We start from the raw sequence: 6,115 nt of genomic DNA on the forward strand, positions 1-6,115 counted from the left end.
AGCACTGTTCTAAGGGCTGGGTAAACTGAAAGCATTCAGATCCTCTGCTGGGAGTCCTGCCATTTGATGTTGAATATGGAAAACCTGGTTGAGGATTTGCTTTTAGTGGCAATTCATTCATTCAATCGTATTTATTGAGCACTTACTGTGTGCAGAGCACTGTACTAAGCACTTGGGAAGTACAAGTTGGCAACATATAGAGATGGTCCCTACCCAACAGCGGTCTCACAGTCTAGAAGGGGGAGACAGACAACAAAACAAAATATATTAACAAAATAAAATAGAGTGGCAATCATATTGAAAGTTGCCCTCCGTAGTAGCAACTATCTTGTCTTGACAGACAGTGAGTTTTGACTAGCAGCAGATTGCCTTCCACTTGCTAGCCACTGCCCAAGCTAAGAATGGAATGGATATGCCTCTGTTTTGACTCTCCCTCCCATAGCCGACACTGGTAGAGTACTGGAAACTCTCCAGGTGTGACCCTGAGAGGGACATAGACCTTCATTTAAATTAGCTTTGATGCCTCATCTTTGCCAAATGTGCACACTGTAAGCACTCAATATGACTGAATGAATGAAGTGTTGTCGAAACTTCTCCCAAAGGCCATGCTGGCCTTCTTGATTTGGTTTCAATCAATCTATGGCATTTATTGAACATTGTTCTAAGTGCTTATATTCTAAGAACAATATAATAGAGTTGGTAGACGTGATCCCTGCCATCAATGAGCTTACCCACCTGAAGTATTGGGTAGTGTACTGGTCAGAGCATAAAGTCAGCATGTTCATTCATTCATTCAACTGTATTTAATGAGCGCTTTGCTTACTGTGTGCAGAGCACTGTACTAAGTGCTTGGGAAGTACAAGTTGGCAACATATAGAGATGGCCCCTACCCAACCATGAGCTTACAGTTTAGAAGGGGGAGACAGATAACAAAACAAAACATGTAGACAGGTGTCAAAATCGTCAGAACAACTAAAATTATAGCTATATGCACATCATTAACAAAATAAATAGAATGGTAAATATGCACAAGTAAAATAGAGTAATAAATCTGTACAAATAGATATAAGTGCTGTGGGGAGGGGAAGGAGGTAGGGCAGGGGGGATGAGGAGGAGGAGATGAAGGAGGGGGCTCAGCCTGGGAAGGCCTCCTGGAGGAGGTGAGCTCTCAGTAGGGCTTTGAAGAGAGGAAGAGTGCTAGCTTGGCGGATGTGTGGAGGGAGGGCATTCCAGGCCAGGGGAAGGACGTGGGCCGGGGGTTGACGGCGGGACAGGCAATAATGAGGCACAGTGAGGAGGTTAGCAGCAGAGGGTGCAGGCTGGGCTGTAGAAGGAGAGCCCTTTCCAATCTAGGGTATGGACCATGAGAACATGCCCCACTTACAGAAACACTTGCAACTTTCGGAAAACTCTGTTGCTATGACGTTTGGACTCTGGACTGACCTGCTGCAGCACTGAAAACCTGAGAAACATTCCCTTACAGTTAACACACATTGCCTTGTCGTTTGTATTTTGATCATTGCTTTCTCATTTCTTATTTTCCTCATTTCAATCTTTTCTTGCATGTCCATTTCTTTTTCTCCCATCCCCTTTCGGCTTAGATTGAACACCCATGTTGATGAAGGACTGGGTATATTTTATCCTCCATTGAATACTTCTCTAATGCTTTACTAATAATTGGAATTATAGTATTTAAGGGCATACTTAGGAGAAGCAGCGTGGCTTAGTGGAAAGAGACCGGGCTTTGGAGTCAGAGGTCATGGGTTCAAATCCTGACTCTGCCAACTGTCAGCTGTGTGACTTTGGGCAAGTCACTTCGCTTCTCTGGGCCTCAGTTACCTCATCTGTAAAATGGGGATGAAGACTGTGATCCCCCCGTGGGACAATCTGATCACCCTGTAACCTCCTCAGCGCTTAGAACAGTGCTTTGCACATAGTAAGTGCTTAATAAATGCCATCATCATTATTATTATTATTACTATGTGCCAAGTAGCACAAAGTAATAATAATAATAATGATGATGACCTCATTATTAATAGTACTACTGCACTAAGCACTGGGCTTGATAAAGGATAGATTGAACACAGTCCCCGTTCCTCATAGAACTCACAGTCTAAGTAGGAGGTAACCAATCCCCATTTCACAGATTAGGTATCTGAGGCTCAGAGAAGTTCAGTGACTTGCCAAGGTCACATAGAGGGCAAGTGGCAAAATGCAGTCTTCTGGGCACAGCAAAGGCTCCAGCAATATTGAATGAACGTTTATTGGAGTTTTGTGTCGTCACTATAAATTCTTGTTTTTTATTTAGGGTGTCCGTGGTGCAGGCTGAGACATAAACTTAGATTTTGGCAGGCCTATTGTCAGTTTATAGTGCCGCGTTAACTCTGGGAAACAGTTCATAATCATATGCGTGTCTTATGATGATGACTTCAAGGGGCAATCATTAGCATACATAAATCCTGGAAGACTGCCTCACAGACTTTCAGTGATTATCATAGTCTGTTGAATTGGGAGGATTTACTGATGATTTGGAAGCATATTTGACACCTGCTTTAAGGTCCCTCAATGCATCTCCATGGCAGCGCAAGATAGATTATGCCTACGCACTCATGCATATGAATGTTGTTACTTGCATATTTATTTACCTATTTATTTGTACATTCAATTATTGATTCAGGTCTTGCATCTGGAGAAATTTGAATATATATGATACCTCTTGATATATTCTTGTTCTTCCTATTGCTTTTCCTATTTGTGAAATATTTTGTGCCTGTTTTCTTCGGATTTTAAGCTTCATTAGAGCAGGAGACCTGTGTCTTCTTTCTGATACAATCTCAACAATCAATGAGTATTCAATACCATGAATTGATTGGGCATGGCAGGGATTTACTGAGTACTTACTGTGTGCAGAGCACTGTACTAAGCCCTTGGGAGGGTTCAATATGACTGAGGTGGTAGACACATTTCCTGCCCACAGTGAAGTTAAAATCTAGAGGGGGGCACAGACATTAATGTAAATAAATAATTATGAATATGTACACAAATGTTACGGGGCTGAGGGAGGGGTGAAGAACGGGTGCAAATCGAAGCAGTGTGTCTCAGTGGACAGAGCCTGGGCTTTGGAGTCAGAGGTCGTGGGTTCAAATCCTGGCTCTGCCAATTGTCAGCTGTGTGACTTTGGGCAAGTCACTTAACTTCTCTGGGCCTCAGTTACCTCATCTGTAAAATGGGGATTAAGACTGTGAGCCCCACGTGGGACAACCTGATCACCTTGTCACCTCCACAGTGCTTAGAACAGTGCTTTGCACATAGTAAGCGCTTAATAAGTGCCATTATAATTATTATTATTATTAAATACAAAGGTGATGCAGAAGGGAATGTGAGAAGAGAAAATGAGGGCTTAGTCAAGAAAAGCTCTTACAGGAGATGTGTTTTTAATAAGGTTTTGAAGGTGGGAAAAGTGATCATCTTTTGGATATGAAAAGGGAGGACATTCCAGGCCAGAGGCAGGACGTGAGCGAGAGGTTGGCAGCAAAACAGATGAGATCGAGGGACAGTGAGTAGTTTGCATATTATAGGCATGAAGTGTGTAGGCTCAGTTGTAGTAGGAATTGAGAGATTCCCACAATTAAGAGGTGGGAGATGGAGAAGGAGTCCAAAAAGAGACTGAGAAGGAGCAGCCAGAGAGATAGCAGGAGAAACAGGGGAGAATAGTAACGGTGAAGCCAAGGTTGGATGGTGTTTCTGGGAGAAGGGGTAATAGAGAGTGTTGAAGGGATCTGAGAGGTCAGGGTTCATTCATTCATTCATTCAATCGTATTTATTGAGCGCTTACTATGTGCAGAGCACTGTACTAAGTGCTTGGGAAGTACAAGCTGGCAACATATAGAGACGGTCCCTACCCAACAACGGGTTCACAGTCTAGAAGGGGGAGACAGACAACAAAACTAAATCTATTAACAAAATAAAATAAATAGAATAGTAAATATGTACAAGGGTTGATTAGATTGGAGTAAGCAGGATGAAATGTGAGACTGCAGAGGAGTGAGATCAGGGCTGGAGATGGAGATTTGGGAAATCATCTGCATATAGATGGTAGTTGAAGCCAAGGGAGTGAATGAGTTCTCCAAGGGAGTGGGTGAAGATGGAGAAATAAGGGACCTGGAATAGAGGCTGAGGGATTCCTACAGCTAATTATGGTATTTGTTAAGAGCTTACTATGTGCCACACACTAAGCACTGGAGTGGACCTCTTCTAGACTGTGAGCCCGCTGTTGGGTAGGGACCATCTCTATATGTTGCCAACTTATACTTCCCAAGCACTTAGTACAGTGCTCTGCACACAGTAAGCACTCAATAAATATGATTGAATGAAAGCCCTACTGAGAGCTCACCTCCTCCAGGAGGCCTTCCCAGGCTGAGCCCCCTACTTCCTCTCCCCCTCCTCCCCCTTTCCCCTGCCTTACCTCCTTCCCCTCCCCACAACACCTGTATATATGTATATATGTTCGTACGTATTTATTACTCTATTTATTTGTGCATATTTATTCTATTTATTTTATTTTGTTAATATGTTTTGTTTTGTTGTCTGTCTCCCCCTTCTAGACTGTGAGCCCACTGTTAGGTAGGGACTGTCTCTATATGTTGCCAACTTGTACTTCCCAAGCGCTAAGTCCAGTGCTCTGCACACAGTAAGTGCTCAATAAATACGATTGAATGAATTGAATGAATGAATGAAAAGAAGAACCTGAGAAAGAGATTGTAAAAGAACCTGTAAAAGAGTATGTGTGGCCAGAGAGAGAACCAGGAGAGGACAGTGCTGGTGAAGTCAAGTTTGAGTAATGTTTACAGGTTGTAAACAATTCAGTTGCATTGTACTCTCCCCCAGGACTTTGCACATAGTAAGCACTCAGTGAATACCATTGTTTGAATATTGAGAAGGGGATGCTTGACAGCACTGAAGGAGGTTGGAGTTCATGGAGGATTAGGATGGAGTAGAGACCATTGAATCCTATTAGGGAAGCAGTGTGGCTCAGTGGAAAGAGCCCGGGCTTTGGAGTCAGAGTTCATCGGTTCAAATCTTGGCTCTGCCACTTGTCATCTGTGTGACTTTGGGCAAATCACTTAACTTCTCTGGGCCTCAGTTACCTCATCTGTAAAATGGGGATTAAGACTGTGAGCCCCACGTGGGACAACCTGATCACCTTGTAAATGCCCCAGCGCTTAGAACAGTGCTTTGCACATAGTAAGCGCTTAATAAATGCCATCATCATCATTATTAGGGTCACACCTGGAAACTTTTCAGTACTCTTACCTGTCTCAGCTTCAAAACGGAGAGTCAAAAAGAGGCTAACCCATTCCATTCCTAGCTTGGGCAGTGGCTAGCGAGTGGAAGGCAATCTGCTACAAGACAAAACTCACCCATGCTGGGCAGCAACGGCACCAAAGAGAGTCAAGGGTGGAAACTCAAGTTTACCACGCAGAAGGAAGCAGTGGTAAACCACTTCCGTATTTTTACCGAGGAAACTCTATGGATACATTACCAGAACGATTGCAGATGGAGGTGGTGGGTTCTGGGAGAGATGTGTCCATGGGGTTGCTACGGGTCGGAGACGACTCAGCAGCATAAAACAAGAGGCCATTGAAGTTGGCAAGAAGGAGATCTTTGTTGACCTTTGAGAGGGCAGTTTCTGTGGAGCAAAGAGGGAAGAAGCCAGATTGGAGGGCAGTCAAGGAGAGAATTGGACAATCAATCAATCAATCAATCGTATTTATTGAGCGCTTACTTTGTGCAGAGCACTGTACTAAGCGCTTGGGAAGTACAAGTTGGCAACATATAGAGACAGTCCCTACCCGACAGTGGGCTCACAGTCTAAAAGGGAGAGACAGAGAACAAAACCAAACATACTAACAAAATAAAATAAATAGAATAGATATGTACAAGTAAAATAAATAAATAAATAGAGTAATAAATATGTACAAACATATATACAGGTGCTGTGGGGAAGGGAAGGAGGTAAGATGGGGGGATGGAGAGAGGGATGAGGGGGAGAGGAAGGAAGGGGCTCAGTCTGGGAAGGCCTCCTGTGGAAGTGAAGGCACCAGATGTAACAATA

General features: G+C 43.5%; 1 non-coding gene across 1 annotated transcript; it reads right to left on the reverse strand.

The window, feature by feature from the left end:
• Window positions 1-353: 353 nt before the first annotated feature.
• Window positions 354-492, reverse strand: LOC119935036. The gene has a single exon (XR_005453066.1). It is a non-coding gene; the product is annotated as a small nucleolar RNA SNORA7 (small nucleolar RNA).
• Between the last annotated feature and the right edge of the window lie 5,623 nt (window positions 493-6,115).

Source organism: Tachyglossus aculeatus, chromosome 1, assembly GCF_015852505.1.
Source record: "Tachyglossus aculeatus isolate mTacAcu1 chromosome 1, mTacAcu1.pri, whole genome shotgun sequence".
Lineage (NCBI taxonomy): Eukaryota > Metazoa > Chordata > Mammalia > Monotremata > Tachyglossidae > Tachyglossus > Tachyglossus aculeatus.